The sequence below is a fragment of the Muscardinus avellanarius genome (genome assembly GCF_963383645.1).
Source record: "Muscardinus avellanarius genome assembly, chromosome: 12".
NCBI lineage: Eukaryota > Metazoa > Chordata > Mammalia > Rodentia > Gliridae > Muscardinus > Muscardinus avellanarius.
Window position 1 is genome coordinate 65293052 of NC_137798.1, and position 18766 is coordinate 65311817.

The following is an 18766-nucleotide window of genomic DNA, read 5'->3' on the forward strand; positions in this document are numbered from 1 at the left end:
AACTCGTCTTCCCAACCTCCTTAGTAACGGAGATATAGACATGTAACTTAGCTCCACTGATCAAATACAGCCAAATGAGACGTCCATACAGACAAGGACAATGGGGAGATGTGGGTGGTACCTGGAATTGATTGACAGCAGAGGTGTCCAACTTTGAAGGTGGGAAAGTATCTGAAACCAGCAGTGCCCACGCTCCACTGCTGGGCCGTGGTGGTGTCTCCTGGTGACAACAAAGCCTTCTTTGGAGCAGCCGTGTGGTGTGGTGTGGACATTGTTCATGGCTGTACAGCCTTCCAAAGCTTGCTTTCCTGAATGATCAAAAATTCCTTAGTTTCACCAGGCGTGGTATCACACGCTTGTAATCCTCCCGCTTGAGAGGCGGAGACAGGAGGATCGCACAGGTTCCAAGCCAGCCTCACTGGCTTAAGAGACCCTGTTTACAAACCAAATAAAAAATATAAAAATAGGTCTGGGAGTGTAGCCCGGAGGTAGAAGGGTTCCATCCCCAGTACCACAAAAAACAAACAAACCAAAAAAAAAAACTCTTAGTTTGCAAGTAAGGACAGTGATTAATACAGTATTTTTAATACTTTAATACGCGTTTATTGGTGTAGTATAGTCTTACATCATAATGTAAATCATGTTGACAGTGACATATATGCACATATCACTTGGTGGGCCTCCCTCCCCCATCGCCTCATTTTTGTATAGAAATAAAAAGTACCGGGGTGTAGGTCAGAGGTAGAATACCCTTGGTTCAATTCCCAGTACCACAAATGAAGAAGAAGAAGAAGAAGAAGAAGAAGAAGAAGAAGAAGAAGGAGGAGGAGGAGGAGGAGGAGGAGGAGGAGGAGGAGGAGGAGGAGGAGGAGGAGGGGGAGGAGGGGGAAGAAGAAGAAGAAGAAGAAGAAGAAGAAGAAGGAGGAGGAGGAGGAGGAGGAGGAGGAGGAGGAGGAGGAGGAGGAGGAGGAGGAGAAGGAAGGAAGGAAAATAGTCCAAAGGGAGGACAATGGCAATATGGATAAACATATTTAAGAATTCCAATGGATCTGAAACCACCTGAAGACTCACCAGTGGATAAAGAACTCAGTCACTGACGGTGTACTCTTGGAAATCAGGGGGAAGCCAGCATTTCTGTGTAACGGGGGTTGGAGTACACTTATGTATGTGGTTTCTGTGTTACTGAGGATTGAACCCAGGGACATTCTACCTCTAAGATATACCCTCCTACAGCTCTTTTTATATTTTATTTTGAAATGGCCTCACTAAATTACTGAGGCTGGCCTTGAACCTGCAATCCTTCTGTCTAGCCTTCCTTGGAAGGATTACAGGCATCAGGCACAGTGCCTGACTTGGAGTACATCATAGTAGGAGAGAGGCCAAGGGAGTTGACAGCTGCATTTACATAGAGTGAATGCTCTTTTCTTTTTTCTTTTTTTTCAACATGGGGTTTGTCTTTTTTTTTTTTTTTTTCTGTTGCTATAGCAAAATACCCAAGGTAGGCTAATGTATAAAGAAGTCCTCACAGTTTTGGAGGCTGACAGTCCAAGATTGGGCAGCCCAGTGAGTTCCGCCTCTGATGAGTTTTCTGGCTACATCACAACATGGTAATGGCATCCTAGAGGAAGAGAAGTTAATATGACGAGACAGGAAGCAAGAGGAGTTGTGAGGGGCCAAACTCGATCTTGGTGTGTGTGTGTGTGTGTGTGTGTGTGTGTGTGTGTGTGTGTGTGTGTTGCTTTTGTTTGTTTGTTCATTTGTTTTGGATTTTTGTTTTTGGCACTGCGAATTGAACCCAGGGATATTTACCTCCGAGCTACAACCTCAGCCCTTATTTTTTTATTTTGAAACAAGGTCTCACTAGGTTGCTGAGAGTCTCACTACTTGCTGAGGCAGGTCTCCAACCTTTGACCCTCCCAAGTACTGGGAGTACAGGCTGCATCACTACACCCAGCTCAAACTCACTCTTTTTGTAACTACCCACTCTTGTGGAAACTAACCCATTCCTTCAAACCCAACCCACTCTTAGACCCGCATGAGTCTATTAAGTGTGGAGCCTTTGTGATCTAATTACCTGCCACTACACTCCATCTCTTAAAGCTTCTACCACAGCCAGGTGTGGTGGCGCATGCTTGTAATCCTAGTACTTGGGAAGCCGAGACAGGAGGATCACAGGTGCACAGCCAGCCTCAGCAACTTAGAGAGGCCCTCTGCAACTTATGGAGACCTTGTTTCAAAATCAAAGAATAAAATAGGAAATAGGGTTCAGGGTGTAGGTTGGAGGTAGAATGCTCTTGGATTTCATGCCCAGTAACACACACACACACACACACACACACACACACACACACACACACACACCTTTTACCACCTCAACACCACCACACTGGTGACAAAGCTTCCAGCCCATGAAACCTCAGAGAACAAACTCATACCACATTCAAACAATAACAAGTTAGCCTGTGGGGAACAAAGAACAGGATTAGGGGGATCTTAAACCAGCCCCAACTAGCTCCCCTGGGGCTGTCACTATAGGTAACTACTACAGTAAATAAAATAAGTATTAAGAAACTTATCTAGCAATGTAAGGAAAATACTCATGATATCTTAGTAAGGAAATGAAGCAAAACCATATCCATGCTATGAATTTTACAGCTACATTTAAAAAAAAATCTGAGTCATTTGAGCCAAGTCTAGAAGGAAAAAAAGTATAATTTTTTGAGCGATAGAATTTTTTTCCTGTTTTCTACTAATGTTGTTCAATGCAAAATATAGTTTTATTCTTTAAAAAAATTATCTAAGTATTCAAAATTACATATTCAGCAGGTCGTGGTGTGGACGTCTATAGTTTCAGTACTGGGGAGGCTGAAACAGGAAGATTGCAGGTTCCAGGACAGCCTCAGCAATTTAGCAAGGCTCCTTTAGCATCTTAGTGAGACTCTTTTCAATTAAAAAATGAAAAAATCAATCTGGGAGTATAGCTCAGGCGTAGAATGTCCCCGGGCTCAATCCCAGCACCACACACACACACACACAAAAAGATGATATCTTCTTTTTACCAATATCTCAGTGATATTAATGGTGATAGGACCACCTGCTCAGTGACCATGATTTTGACAACTATTCTCTTCTGGCAGAATTAGGTTCCTTCTGAGCTCTAGGTAACTAAGCTACTCCTGGTGTTCATGGATCCACAGGGGCAAAGGGAAAGAAAGTATTTTGGTGTGAAATCACCACCTACACAGGCCTTCCCACCGTAACCATAAACATACACTTGCTCACTCTGGGAGCTACTGGTAGGAAGGTGAGTTGGCAAACTTTTGGCATTCTCTGTAACAAAGTGGAAGAAATCCACCTCCCATGACCTAGAAAATCCAATCCTTGCTATTTACCCTGGAGAAACTGTTGCCGTGTACACACCAGTAAATATGGACAAGAATATTTGTAATAGGACCAAAAAAAGTATGCATCAACAACAGGATGGATTTTTAAAAGTTTAAATATATGGTGTGATCATGTAGTAAATACTATACAACCGTGAATACACTTTTACCACACTTAGACTCAACACGTTGGTTAAAGCTTGTAAACATGGTGATGAATGATCGTCCCAAGTTATACTGTATAATTCCATTCATAAAAGTTTAACAGGCAAGACTAAACTGGGCAATGAAGGGCTGTCTATATACCAGTAAAACAATAAAGTAGGAAAATGACTATCACAGATGTCAAGCTGTCCTCCAGGAGGGAGGGGACCCAGTTTGGAAAGGGCTTCTGGCCTGGGTTGTCATTCTTTCTCAATGGAACCTTTGCAAATGTTCACGCCGTCACCTGACAATGAACAGTGGCACATTTGTGCTTTACTGTCCTTCCTGTGTGTATGCTGTAGTTTATTTTTTATATATTGGAGATTGAACCCAGGGGCATTCTACTCTGAGCTACCCACACTCCCCACCATCCCTTTCGTTTTTGTTTTGTTTTGTTTTGAAATAGGACCTCACCAGGTTGCTAAGAGTCTTGCTAAGTTGCAAAGGTTGTCCTTGAACGTGTGGTCCTCCTGTCTTAACCTCCCAGTGCTGAGATTACAGGCGTGTGTCGCCATATCTGGAAGAATCAGTGCAATTTTTTAGAAATGAGAAACCCAGGGATATTCTATCTCTAAGCTACATGTCCTAACCTGTTTTGTTTTTCATTTCAAAACAGGATTTTAGCTTGTGTATATATGTAAGAATACTGTCACCAATCTCAATATCCCGCGTGGAGAAGAGGGGCAGTTGGGAGGGAGCCAGGGGAAAGCTGCAAGTGTCGTGTGCTTGTGTGTCATTATCACTGGGAACTACACTACGAAGTGAGACTACCATGCACCAGAATGAAAGTGGAAATTAAAAAAGGAAGTACCACAGGTTCAAAGCCAGCCTCAGTAACTTAGTGAGCTCTCAGCAACTTAGCAAGACCCTGTTTCCAAATATAGAATAATAAATAGAGCTGGGAGTGTGACTCAAAGGTAGAATGCCCCTGGGTTCAATCCCCAGCAACACACACACACACACACACACACACACACACACACACACACACTGGATTAATGACACAAAGCCATCTCGGGCATTTGGTTATCTGTGAGGAACATGATTCAGAAATACTCTCTGATGAATCAAGGTTCTCTTTTGAATTCCTCCTTGGGAAACCTAGACCACAGGGAGCAGTCCCTTGCAAGGACTCCGAGGCCGTGGACAGGCAAGCTGGGGAGGCTGGTGCTCAGGGATAAGCTGCCCTCTCTTAGCTCACACAAATACCCTCCCTGCTCTGTCTTCACCCCACCCAGTTCTGACCAGAAAACCAAGGGGGAGGTGCCGATCTGCCCCTGGAAGCTTGGAGCTTGCGATTTCTGGATTGGAATTAGGGCTGCCTGCCCATCATTCTCACGAAGTGTCATCATGAACACAGGCATGTTTATTACCTGGTGTATCTCCACCAGGCTTGGTAGCCCAGGAAAGAAAGAACTTCAGGGACAGTTAGCTGAGAGGCAGGATGCCAGCCTTTTTATTTATTTATTTTTACTTATTACATTTGGTGGTACTGTGATTGAATGCAGAGGTGTTCTACATCCCTAGTTCTGTTTTTTTGTTTTTTTCTTTTTGTTCTTTGTTTTTTAACAGTGTCTTGTTCCATTGCTGACGGTCTCACTAAATTGCTAAGGCTGGCCTAGAACCTTCAGTACTCTTGTCTCAGCCTCCCGTGCCAATTATTTTATTTTATTTATATATATTTGTGTGTGTGTGTGTGTGTGTGTGTGTGTGTGTGTGTGTATGGTACTGGGGGTGGGGCATTTTGCCTCTGAGCTACACCCCTAGCCCTATTTTTTATTCTTTATTTTGAAATAGGGTCTCACTGAGTTTCAAAGGGCCTCACTAAGTAGCTGAGGCTGTCCGCAAACTGCGATCCTCTGGTCTCAGCCTCCCAGATGCTGGGGTGAGCCACCACGTCCAGCCATGCCTATTATTTTAAAGGGATCCCATACTATCAGAGGAGTGGGGAGCTAGAGTTCTTACTCCACTGTATTATGGCCAGCAAGGCCACCCAGCTCAGTATCCAGCTTAGAAACTAAAATCAGGAAAGCTTTGAAATTCAACCTTCTGGAGCCCTCCTCAAACCATCCTGGCAAGCAAAATCCTAAGAATTGTCTACGTGATCGGTCACCTGGAAGGTATGTTTCATGCTAAACATTCTATCAAAGAACCATGAAGCCAGACATGGTGGCATACACTTGTAATCCCAGTACTTGAGAGGCTGAGACAGAAGGATCCCAGATTTGAGACCAGACTCGGCAACTTAATGAGGTCCTCAGCAACTTAGTGAAACCCTACTTCAAAATAAAAAATAAAATAAGGCTGAAGTATAGCTCAGAGCTAGACTGCCCCTGGGTTCCATCCCCAGTACCACAATAAATAAATAAATAAATAAATAAATAAATAAATAAACCAAAAGATTACCTGTACACTTGAAATTATTATTGAAAGATCAAGGCTGAGAAGTCTCACTGGCTTAAGTTTAGTGTTGTATTTCGGGCACCGTGTTACACTTGCAAACAAGCAAAAGAGATTATATGATACTCTTGCAGGGCACTGTTAAGCTTCATTTTCTATTGACTGGCTCATTTTACAACTCTGTAGGGTGCCAGTGAGCTTTTATATTCTTTTTGTGTGTGTGGTGGTGGTACTGGGGTTCCTGGAAACCCTTCTACCTCCAGGCTACACTCCCAGTCCCATTTTATACTTTTTTATTTGGAAACAGGATCTTTTAAGCCAGCAAGGCTGGCTTCAAACCTGCGTGATCCTCTTGTCTCTGCCTCCCAAGAACGGGGATTACAAGCATGCGCCACCATGCCTGGCTTAAGTTTCTATATTCTTGTCTGATAAAGATACAGAAAATTTTCATCTGGTGGAACAGATAACCTCAAAGTTATAGCCCTGTTAGACATTAACCAGTTTGGCATCTAATCCAGCAACTGTATGCTCGCCCTGTCAAAAATAGCTACTTTCTCAAGTGTTCTTTGGACAGGTTTTATTTATTTATTTAGTGATACTGGGGACTGAACTCAGGGGCATTCTATCTCTGAGCTACATCCCCAGGCTTTTAACTTATTCATTTGTTTATTTTGTCTTGCTAGGTTGTTGAGAGTCTCATTACATTGCTGAGGCTGTCCTCATTCTTGCAATCCTCCTGTCTCAGCCTCTCAAGCACTGGGATTACAGGTGTGCATCACCACACCCAGCTTTGGACAGCTTTTAAATCAACTAGATATTCATTGATGGGGTAGGGGTTGGGAGAGGACCTTTCCCTCTGTGAAAGTCTGAGTGAAGAATGTTCAAAGAATAAACAGAAGCAGGGCATGGTGGCGCACGCTTGTAATCCCAGCATTCCGGAGGCTGAGACAGGAGAATCGTGGTTGCAGACAGCCTCAGCTACTTAGTGAGGTCCTTTGCAACTCACTGAGACCATGTTTCAAAATAAAAAATAAAAAATAGGGCTGAGGGTGTAGCTCAGAGTAGAATGCTCCTGGGTTCCATCCCCAGTACTGGAAAAGAAAGAAGAAAGAAAGGAAGGAAGGAAGGAAGGAAGGAAGAAAGAAAGAAAGAAAGAAAGAAAGAAAGAAAGAAAGAAAGAAAGAAGAAAGAAAGAAGAAAGAAAGAAAAAAAGAGAAAGAAAGAAAGGCAGGCAGCCGGGTGTGGTGGCACATGTTTGTAATCCCAGCGCTTGGGAGGCTGAGACAGGAAGATTGCACGGGTTTGAAGCCAGCCTCAGCTACTGAGTGAGGCTCTCAGCAACTTAGTGAGACCCTGTTTCCAAATAAATTATAAAATAGGGCTGGGAGTGTAGCCCAGAGGTAGAAAAGCCCCTGGGTTCCACCCCCAGTACCATACATACATACATACATACATGGATGCATACATACATAAAAATGCACAATCTAATTAGAAAATGTGCCCAAGGCATGAACAGGCATTTCAGTGAAGATGGTAAATAAGTACCTGAAAAGATATTCAGCCTCCTCAGCTATTAGGAAAACTAAATTAAAATCACAACCAGATGTCACTATACACCTACCAGGATGGCAAAAGTTGAAAAACAGGGATAACACACAATGCTAGTGAGGAGTGCAAAGAAACGAATCACTCACACATTGTTGCTAGAAAGGCTTTGGCCGTTCTAGCAGAAGAGCAGAGGAGTTGATCATTTTCTTTCAAACTAAACACAAAGATGCCAAATGACCCAGGACTATACCCTTGGGCATTCATCCCAGATAAATGAATTTATGTCCACATCAAAACCAGAACATGAATGCTCATAGCAATTATCCACAACAGCCCCAAACTGAAGCAGCTGAGTTGATCAGTGAGTGGATGGTTGGAAAACTGCTCAGAAATAAAAAGGAACAAACTATTGATTCATGCAGCTCCCTGGCTGATTCTCCAGGAAATTATTCTGAGGGGTGGGGGAGCCAATCCTGAAAGGTTACCTGCTCTGGGCATGGTGGTGCTTGCCTATAATCCCAGTACTTCAGAGGAGGAAACAGTAAAATTGAAAGTGTGAGGCCAGTCCCAGCAATTTGCCAAGACCCCCAACAATTTAGCGAGACCCTGTTTCAAAATAAAATTAAGCCAGGGATGGTGATCCTGGTAATCCCAGTACTTGTTTGTAATCCCAGTACTTGGGAAGCTGAGACAGGATGATCACAGATTCTCACTCAGCAACTTAGCAAGGCCCTCAGAAACTTAGTGTGATCTTGTTTCTAAATGTAAAATATAATAGGGCTGGAGCAGAGTAGCCTTGAGGTAGAATGCCCCTGGATTGAATGTGAACAACCCTGACAACTGTAAATTGTTAATAAGACTTAGGCAGAACAAAATCCTTCTCTCTGTCTCTAAACTATCAGCCAAGAGCTGCAGCCAGGATTGACTTTGGTCAGCTAAGAATTGGCTGTCAGCCCATCTGAATTCCGACTGTTAAAACCCAAACACCTGCGCTGAAAAAGTTTAAGCTGATGTGGTCAGTATGGACCAATCCCCTTGTGCTAGACCAGCCTTGCTCAGAAGTCACCCAATCATGTAGCTACTAAGTAGTTCCCCTGCCCCTACCCTAACCACCATAAAAGCTTTGTCTAGCTTCTGCTCAAGGCTCTCGGTACACATCTGCTGCGTCCATGAGTTCTGAGAGTCTGAGCTTAAACCCGAATAAAAGCTCTTTGCTTTTGCATATGGTGATGATCTCCTGGTGGTCTTTGGGGACTTCTTGAACTGAGAGTTACAGAATTCCCATTACCAAAAAAAGAAACAAAGTAGGGCCAGGGGTATAGCGATATAGCTCATGAAAGGACCAAGTTTGACCACACCAGAGACCGGCTTGTAGCCAAGAGGTTTATTGGAGGGCCAGCATGAAAGGAAGAAACAAAGAGAGAGAAAGAAAGAAGCAGAGGGGAGATAGAGAAAAGAGAGAAAGAGTGCAGGGCCAGGCTCGGGTTACACCTGTTGGGGCCTAATAGGCTAGGAGAAATGGCGTTTGAACTAATTGGCTGGGGTCCCACAGAGGGGGTCGTGTGGCCAGGTGATTGGGCTGGGGTTAGTGGAGAGTGTTCTTTTCACTGATTGGCCAAGGTCGGCCAGGAGAGGGCAAGTCTTCCTGGTAAAGACCAGGTCTAGCTGGAGGGGGGATGGTGGCTTATCTGGTCAGACCAGGGCCTCTCAGGAAACTGACACTTAACTATGGGGGGTTTCTGGAATAGACACTTAATTCATCTAACAGCTCAGAGGTAGAACACCCCTGGGTTTAATCACAATACCAAAAAAAAAAAAAAAAGTAATGAGAATGAACGTCCTTGTCTTGTTCCTGATTTTAGAGGAGATGCTTTTACTATGCTGGCTTTGGGGTATACAGGCTGGAGTGTGAGTGCATGTGTCTCTGTGTGTGTCTGTGTGTTTGTGCATGTGTGTGAAGAGTGTGTATGACAGAATGTGTTTGTGTGAGTGTAATGTGATTGCATGTATGTCTGAGTGTTTGTGTGTGTACACAGAGGCACCATTTGTTTCGCACTCTACCTCTGAGAGCCCCTGACAGCTCACTGGGAGCCTAGGCTCTGGGGCAGGCTCCTCAACTCCAGCTGTTTGTGAGGTCCCCGGGCAGCTCTAATACTCCCCACATCCAGGCGCATCCCAGACCAATTAGACCACAGTCTCCAGGGTGGGACCTGCATCTGGACTTTTGCACAGCTCCACAGCAACTCCACAGCAGGTGGAGGGCCTCTGCACTGGGGTAAGGGGAAGCATGAGGCCCCTGCTGGAATGAACTCCCTCCCACTCCTTGTTATGATCAGGTGGAAGCCATGCTGACATATCCCAGAGAACTTCCCAACAGGAACGTTGCAAATTCTACAGTGCCAGGTCTGAACCAGGTCTGCTCAGCATCTCACCAATGTAACGCGAAGCCGCTCATGCAGCTGGTTTTTCTCCCAGTGCCCTGAGCAGCTCCTTCCCTGTAAAATGGGAAAATGCTCACACGTGCATGTGTGTTCATTTGTGTATGTGTGCATATACACGTGCATGTGTGTTTCATGCCCTTTCTTTTCAAAGTGGTTGCTACTAGATCTAGCAGTAGAAGACAAAGAGGATACAATTCAGAGCTGTTACAGATGGATTCTTCTGTTTCTATTTGCCTTAGTAATGGTTTTAATGGTTTTTTCTATGGTATCATGTCAACTAATAAGCATTTATTTGCCAAGCACTGTATAGATATTATCTCACCCAATATCCATGATTTTATGGGATTGAAATATCCCCATTTTACAGAGAAGGAAACTGAAGAGCATAGATATTAAACTTGCCTGAAGGCAATCTGCTAAAAGATGGGGGAACCAGAATTTGAATCCAGGGTCTTTCTGATACAGTCTGGGATCTTAGCTGCATTATAGTGCTTCTTAGAGGATTTTTGTGATCAACCATGTCTTTGTGTGTGTGTGTGTGTGTGTGTGTGTGTGTGTGTGTGTGTGCGCGCGGTAGTACTATGAATTAAACTCACCCAGGGACATTCTTCTATATTTTATTTTTTAGTTTGAAACACAGTCTCACTAAGTTGTGGAGGGGCTCACTAAGTTGCTGAGGGGGGCTGCAAACCTGCAATCTTCCTGTCTCAGCCTCCCAAGCACTAGGATTACAGGCATACACCTCTACATCAGCAACCACATGCCTTTTATCCAATTCTAAGTACTAGTAAGATGTGCTTTTTAACTTTAAAACTTTTTAAATTCCATAAATTATCTTTACTTATCAGACCCTTGAATATAGATTATGGATCTCTATAGATACAAGGGCGAAAGTTGCTAAGATAATGCTGTATTCAAATTGGACACTTAATAAATGTTTGTTGAGAGATGGATGGCTACATCAATACATGCATACATGGCTAAATAAATGAGTGGGACCTCTAACTGTTACCTGTACTATCTTTCCTATTAAACTCCTTGAGGGGAAGAAATGTGGAATCCATGCCTAGCACAGCACCTAGCACTTATCAAGTGTTCATTTACGTGCAAGAAGTAGGAAATTAGTACAAGCCCCTGAATGCAAAATGATTCGCTTGGTAGGATCCAAAGAAAATACATTGCGTTTCAGTATCTTTCCATAGAGTGCAAAGGCTCAACTCTTACCCAAATCCAGGGGAAAAGATACTAAAGAAGTTCTTGTCCCTACCTGTTCTGTAAAATGTCTCTACCGGTTCTTGTCCCTGGCAGTTCTGTGAAACGTCCCTACCAACTGGTTTCTGTTCTCACTTCCTTTTTCACAATTTCCCTCTTCATTACAGAAGAAATTCATACATTTTGGCCTTCTGAAATCTTACTGTGTGTGTTGTCCAGTGGTAGAGTGACATATTAAATCAAGGAAAACTTCTAAATATTGGTATCAGAGAAGCTTTCTATAACTAAAGCACCCCAAACCAGTGATAGGGATTCATGGTGTTTGGTTTGGTTTGATTTGGATTAAACCCAGGGGCATTCTACCTCTGAGCTACACCCTCAGCCTTTTTTATTTATTTATTTTTTTTTTTTTTGAAACAGGGTCTCTGCTAGGTCACTGAGATTCTCACTAAGTTGTTGAGGCTGATCTCGAACTTACAATCCTCCTGTCTCAGCCTCCCAAGTACTGGGATTACAGGCATGCACCACTAAGCCTGGCTAATGTTTTTATAACAAATTTCCATTAAGAGTGAAACATGGCCAAGCATGGCGGTGCATGCCTGTACGTGTGAGTTTCCACCATTCACAGTAGTGAGCAAGTGTTGGATGAGTACTTTCCCCTATCTCTGTCCACCATTCTGCCTCAGTTGCACTCTTTTTAATCAAGTAGGAAGTGAAAAGTCCTATGTTGACTTTGAACAAATATACAATACAGCTTAGAGGAAAAGGAACATTTAAATATCTCAATTATTCAGATTAGTAGGAAAATATTCTCACCAATATTTGTCAAAAAATTATTGGGGACAGGTGTGATGGCACATGCTTATAATACTCAGGAATTTAGGAATCAGAGACAGGCAGATCACAGTTTCAAAGCCAGCCTCTGCAACTTACTAAGCCCTTACCAACTTAGCAGGACCCCATTTCAAAATAAAAAAGAGTCAGGTGTGGTGGAGCACACATGTAATCCCAGTATTTGGGAGGCCAAGACAGGAGGATCACAGGTTCACAGCCACCCTCAGCAGCTTAGGCCCTCCAAAACTTAGACCCTATTTCAAAAATAAAGAATAATAAATAGGACTGGGGGTGTAGCTTGGAGGTAGAATGCCCCTGGGTTCCATCCCCAGCACCACACACACACACACACACACACAGTATTAAAATCCACATTCAATGGGGCAGTCGTGAGGCTGAACCCTTCACCAGTCAGATCTGGCGCTATCTCCACGTAGATAATGCCAGAATTGAATTGAACTTTAGGACACCAAGTTCATGTCACTGCAGAACTGATTGCTTACTTGCTGGTGGGGAGAAATTGCCACACATTTTAAGGTCATAGAAGTAGTCTACATTGATTTCTGAGAGTATAAGAGGAATTGGATTTTCCTCTGGATCCAGAGCTGTTAACCAGTCTAATTTTGCTGAACTCCAGATCTGCATACCTAATTGCTGGTGTGAGTGTGTGTGTGTGTGTGTGTGTGTGTGTGTGTGTGTGTGTGTGTTGACAGACATTGAATCCAGGGGCATTTTACCTCCTAGCTACACCTTGAGCCCTAGTTTTTGTTTTGAAACAGGGTCTCACTAAGTTGCTGAAGCTATCCTCAAACCTATGATCCTCCTGTCTCAGCCTCCCAGGTAATAGAATCACAGGCATGTGCCACCACACTCAGCCTAATTGGTAATTTAACTTCTCTATTTATATTTCTTACATGCAGCTCAGATTTATTCTTTACAAAACCAAATTCTCAATCTTTGCCCACTCAGATGTGTCCCCCTTTGGTTTTCTACATCAATAAATGACATTTTTATTTACTGAGAGGCTTTTGCAAGAATGATAGGCATTTTATCCTTGACATAGCTCTCAGCCCCAATTCTGTGAGCCTCCTTTGCCCCAACTTCATTCCCAACTAACCCATCACTGTGTCCCAAGGATGAATCTCTAAAATACTCCCTAGTATCATGGCATAGTCACACCGCAAATGGAGTATCAACCTTACATTTCTTTGTTTCTGTTCTCACCACGATCTAAGCCACTTAAGACTTTTATAGTAGCTTTTTATCTTGTTTTCCTTCATCTTTTTCTTTTTCAGCACTAGAGATTAAACACAGGGGTGCTCTATCTCTGAACTACACCCTCAGTTACCACATTTTTTTTTTTTTTTTTTTAGACAGGGTTTCCCTAAATTGCCCAAGCTGGCCTCAAACTTGCCATCCTCCTACCTCAGCTTCCCAAGTTGCTAGGCTTATAGGTGTGCACCGCTGTACCTGGCCCCTTCATTCCTTTTTCTAATCTATTTCACACAGGAGCCAGGGCAATGATTGAAAAGATATATTTGTTCATGCCGTTTCCCAGCTGCAAACCCTTCAGCGGATATCCATTGCACTTGGATACAAATCTTCCATCTTTAATACTGCCTACAAGGCACTGCATAATTTATCTTCCACGGACCATCTGATCTCATCACATGTTTGGCCCCTCAGCTCATTATGGCCCCATCACACCAGCTTTCTTCAGCGCCAGGGTCAGAGGAAAGCAATCCTTTGCTTCAAGGCCGGCTTGGTAAGCAACATTTTTTGACAGGCTTTGCCTTCTAGGCTAAATTTAAATGTCATTTCCTCAAAAAGTCCTTCCCAACATCCCAACCCAAGTTATACTCAGTTATTATATACAGTGTTTATCACTGACCATATGCATGTTCCTACTTCTTTGCTATTTCAAACACCACTGCTATAAATATTTTTATTTATGTATGCAAGAGTTTCTCCAAGGCAGTATATTTCAAACTGTGGGTCCCAAACTGCTAATGAAGTAGTAATATAATTTCTTGTAAAGAAAAAAGAAAGCTGGGTATGGTGACACATGCCTGTAATCCCAGTACTTGGGAGGCTGAGACAGGATGATTGCTGGTTTGAGGTCAGCCTCAACGCAGCGAGACCCTGTTTCAAAATAAAAAAACAAGCCAGGGAGTGGTGGCACACACTTGTAATCCCTGCATTTGGGAGGCTGAGACAGGAGGATGGTGGTTCACAGACAGCCGCGGATACTTAGTGAGGCCCCCTGCAACTCAATGAGACCCTGTTTAAAATAAAGATTAAAAAAGTAGGGTTGAAGGTGTAGCTCAGAGGGAAAATGCCCCTGGGATCTATCCCTAGTGCCAAAAAAAAAAAAAAAAGAAAAGAAAAAAGAAAAAAAAGTAAACTGAGCATGGTGGCACAAGGCTGTAATTCTAGTACTTGGAAGGCTGAGGCAGGAGGATCACAAGTTGAAGGCCAGCCTCAGAAATGTTGTGAGATCTTCAGCAACTTATCAAGACCCTGTTCCAAAATAAAAAAATAAAAAAGGGCTAGAGGCGTGGTTCAGAGATAGAATGTCCATGGGTTCAATCCCCAGAAGTAAAAAGAAAAAAGTAGAAAATAGAATAAAAAATACTATAGTGTAGTATATAAGTTTTGGTTTATGAAACTTTTATATCAGGAGTAGGTGTATGTGCTGGATGACAAGGTAAAATAGATTTATGCTGGTAAATGTTTTTTAAAAATGATTGGAAAGCCATTATTTCAGAATATATTTTAGGAATGAATATTTTGGGGCATGACATTGTTATAATTTTAAAACATGTATAGGAAATGGAAAGCTCCAATGAAATATATATGAAGAGCCGGGTGTGGTGCCACACGCTTGGAATCCCAGTACTTGGCAGCCTGAGACAGGAGGATCCCGGTTCGCGGCCAGCCTCGGCTACATAGGGAGGCCCTCGGCAACTCAGTGAGACCCTGCTTCAAAATAAAGAATAAAAAACAGAGCTGGGGGCATAGCTCAGAGGTAAAATGCCCCTGGGTTCAATCCCCAGCACCACACACACACACACCACACACACACACCACACACACACACACACACACACACACACACACACCACACACCACACACACACACACACACACACACACCACACACCACACACCACACACCACACACCACACACACACACACACTATATATATATATATATATGTATATACATATATATATATACATGTGTATATATACATATATCATATATATAAACAAACATATACACATTGCACTTTGTCCTTGGTTTATTCATGCGAGTTTCCATAAACTTTTGTCTACATTAACAGCACTCTTTTTTTAATCAAAAAGAAATTTTTTTCTTAGAGTAAAACATCTTACAAGTGTTTTATAAGGCATGAGTTATTTATGTGGAAACCAGTGTTGTTTAAGCACACAGACAGTAACAGAAACCAGGAGGTCTGAAGTTTCAGCATTGTCTTCTCTTCTCATAACTTTCCACATCACCAATTTACATTACAGCTAGAAATAAATCCTCTGTGTTTATTTAAACACTAGAAGTACAGAACACCATTTATTTTATTGTATAAAACTCCACTGGGAAGATCCTGGCTGCTTAGGATAGTAATCCCCAATCCAGGGACAGAATGCCATCCCCATGTGCTGTTTTCTATTCTCGGTTCTGTTCCGTCCATGGTTGCCCTTTAACCTACCTTTACTGAACAGCAAAGACCTGTCAGTGAGCCAGTCCTACCAAGCCAGGGCCGACAGCTGCCTCTGTGCAGAACCTGAAGGGAAATGAAGGGCAATCTGCCCCAAACATCTATCCTACTGCTTAACTTGCCACCATTAAAGCACCCTGTTTGGTATCAGCCAGAACACCCTTGTTAAAATCTGACTCTCTTAGTTTAGGAGGAACTCTTATCTTTAACCATTATCCAATGGCCAGTAAATTGAGTTGTTAGATTGTTGAAAGAGCAAGATTAGGACTTGGCTGAATGAGATGGAAGTCATTTAGATCCTTGGGCAGGGTGAAGTGGAAGGCAGCAAGGAGTACCTTTAGTGAAACCCGATTTCTCCACTGGATGTGGGGAAAGAAGTTCCAGAGACACGCACTCCCCACTTGGCATCCGCTCGGGGCCATCTTGGATGCGCCACGAGGCTCAGCCCATGTCTCAGCTCTGCTCCATCCTGCTTCATTCATCTGCTGTGAGTTCTCGGGCATTGCCCTGGCTCACATTCAGACATGACACATCAGAAGTCTTGTCGGGATACAGAAACTATCCAGGTTTGGACACCGGTCAGGTTTACACGCCATTCTTTCATTTCTGTCATAATTAAGACATGCCTGACTCTTCTTTTAGCTGCTTTTTTTTTTTTCACTCAACTCCAAATAGATACTCCACTTGAACAAAACCAGTACTGCCCTGTCACCTTTGCCAGTCAGGGAAAGAGAAATGCTGGGTTTAAAAAGCCATTAAAGAAAACAAGCCAAAAAGAGAGCAGGTCTGTTTCTTGGGACACAGCAACCATACCTTACATTGTCAGAATCACATTTTACAGAAGTCAAACAACAAACTTTTTGTTATATAAAAATCCCTCCAAGCCATGCATGGTGGCGCATGCTTTTAATTCCAGTACTTGGGAGGATGAAATAGGAGGATCGCAGGTTCGTGGCCAGCCTCAGCTACTTAGTGAGGCCCTCCGCAACTTGTGAGACCCTGTTTAAAAATAAAGAATAAAAAATAGGGCTGGGGGTGTAGCTTGGAAGTAGGATGCCCCTGGGTCCCATCCCCAGTATCATAAAAATTAAAAATAAAATCCCTCCATAGTTGGTACAAGCAAAAGGTCGTTGGGTAAATAGTACTAAAGAGAATGTAGGTCCAGCTTGACACTGCTAAGTGGAGATTCAGTCAAAGGGGTGAGTTGTAAGCAGGCACCTGCCTGGAGTATTCCAGTCTGGACCTGCTTTTGCTCCCAGGGCCTCTTCACTGGCAGGTCAGCTAGAGGAGGGCCGACTTCCTCTCCTCCAGGGCCCACAACTTTTTCTGCTTCCCCATCATTGGCTCTCTGATAAGAGTTTGATTAAACTCATTAACAATGAGCTATAAATGACAAAGGGAAAGCTGGGCTTGGTGGTCCACGCCTGTAATTCCCATACTTGGGAGGCTAAAACAGGAGGATTGAAGGTTCGAAGCCAGCCTCAGCAACTTAGCAAGACTCTCAACAACCTAGTAGACCCTGTTTCAACAACAGGAAACAAGGGATAAAACCTAATAAAGAACTTCCCTTGTAAGTGTGTGTGTGTATGTGTGTGTGTGTGTGTATGTGTGTATGTGTGTGTGTGTGTGTTACCAGCGATTAAACCCAGAGGCATTCTACTTCTGACCTATACTCTCCGCCTTTTTATTTTTTATTTAAAACAGACTCACAAGTTGCTGAGAGTCTTGCTAAATTGCTGAGAATGGCCCCAAACCTGTAGTCATACTGTCTGTACCTTCCAAGTTCTGATCACAGATGTGCGATCTTTGTACCCAACACATTATTTAATAAATGACTGCCTCAACCGCCATTTGACATACACAATAAGTTAATGCACATTCATATGATAATCATGAGTATGGACATAGCCAAGCTAGGACAGCTCTGAAAGGCTTCTTCCAGATGGCTGAGGGAGCTGGAGGCAGGAGGAGAAAGCAAATGTACAGGGCACAGCGCTCTTGCAGAAAGCAGGGCCAGGGAATTCCTCCTCCCATTTGAGGCTGAGGAGGTAGGTAGAGGATAGATCAGAAAGTTGACCAGGAAAGGGTTTGCTTTGGTCCGGGGGTCCCTGTGCTGAGATTACACCACCTCTGCATGTTGAGCACTGGCCAGGTCCCGGACAGAGGCTGTGTCAGGTCACAACACTGGCAGGCAGTGGGGCTCTGCTTTAATTGGAGAAGGAATCAAAAGTCAGAGAAGCAGGTGACCTGCCAACCACATACAGCTACTCAAGGAACGCATCCGGATATGAACCCAAGTCTTCTGAATCCTAAGCCATATGCTTCACCAACAATCTCCCACAGACGGCTGCCTGCTCCAAAGGTCTGCACAGCCACCCCTTCCCTCTCCAGAGCACTTAGCTCCTGGAGGTTTCTGTGGGATCCCAATCCCCAAGGTTGAGGACCAGCAGGGAGTGACAAAAGCAGATGTCATGTGTGATGTCAGAAAGTGTGGGGGTAGGACACCAAAAGGCACCATCGGGACACACAGTAGGACTACAAGTACAAAAATGAATGGAAATCTCCATTCTGTGCTTAAAACTAGCCCATGGTCCCTAGCACAGAAGGAGGACTACGGTGACCTTCAAAAGTCCCAGTTCCAGCCTGGTGTGGAGGCACACACTTGTAATCCCAGCATCTGGGAGGCTGAGACAGGATTGCAGTTCAAGGACAGCCTCAGCTACTACTTAGCCCCTTTGCAACTCAGTGAGACCCTGTTTCAAAATAAAGAATAAGCCGGGCGTGGTGGCACATGCTTGTAATCCCGGTGCTTGGGAGGCTGAGACAGGAGGATCACACAGGTTCAAAGCCAGCCTCAGCTACTTAGTGAGGCCCTCAGCAACTTAGTGAGACCCTGTTTCCAAATAAAATACAAAATAGGTCTGGGAGTATAGCCTAGAGGTAGAAGGCCCCTGGGTTCCACCCCCAGAACCACAAATAGCAAAACAAAACAAAACAAAATAA

General features: G+C 43.6%; 1 protein-coding gene across 1 annotated transcript in view; it reads left to right on the forward strand.

Annotated features, from left to right (window-relative positions):
• Positions 1-826: 826 nt before the first annotated feature.
• SIX6 (SIX homeobox 6) overlaps positions 827-18766 on the forward strand; it is a gene marked incomplete at both ends in the record, with an annotated part of 288574 nt that continues 270634 nt past the window's right edge. Inside the window, one exon of the mRNA XM_080707467.1 lies at positions 827-890. The remainder of the gene's footprint in view (positions 891-18766) is intronic.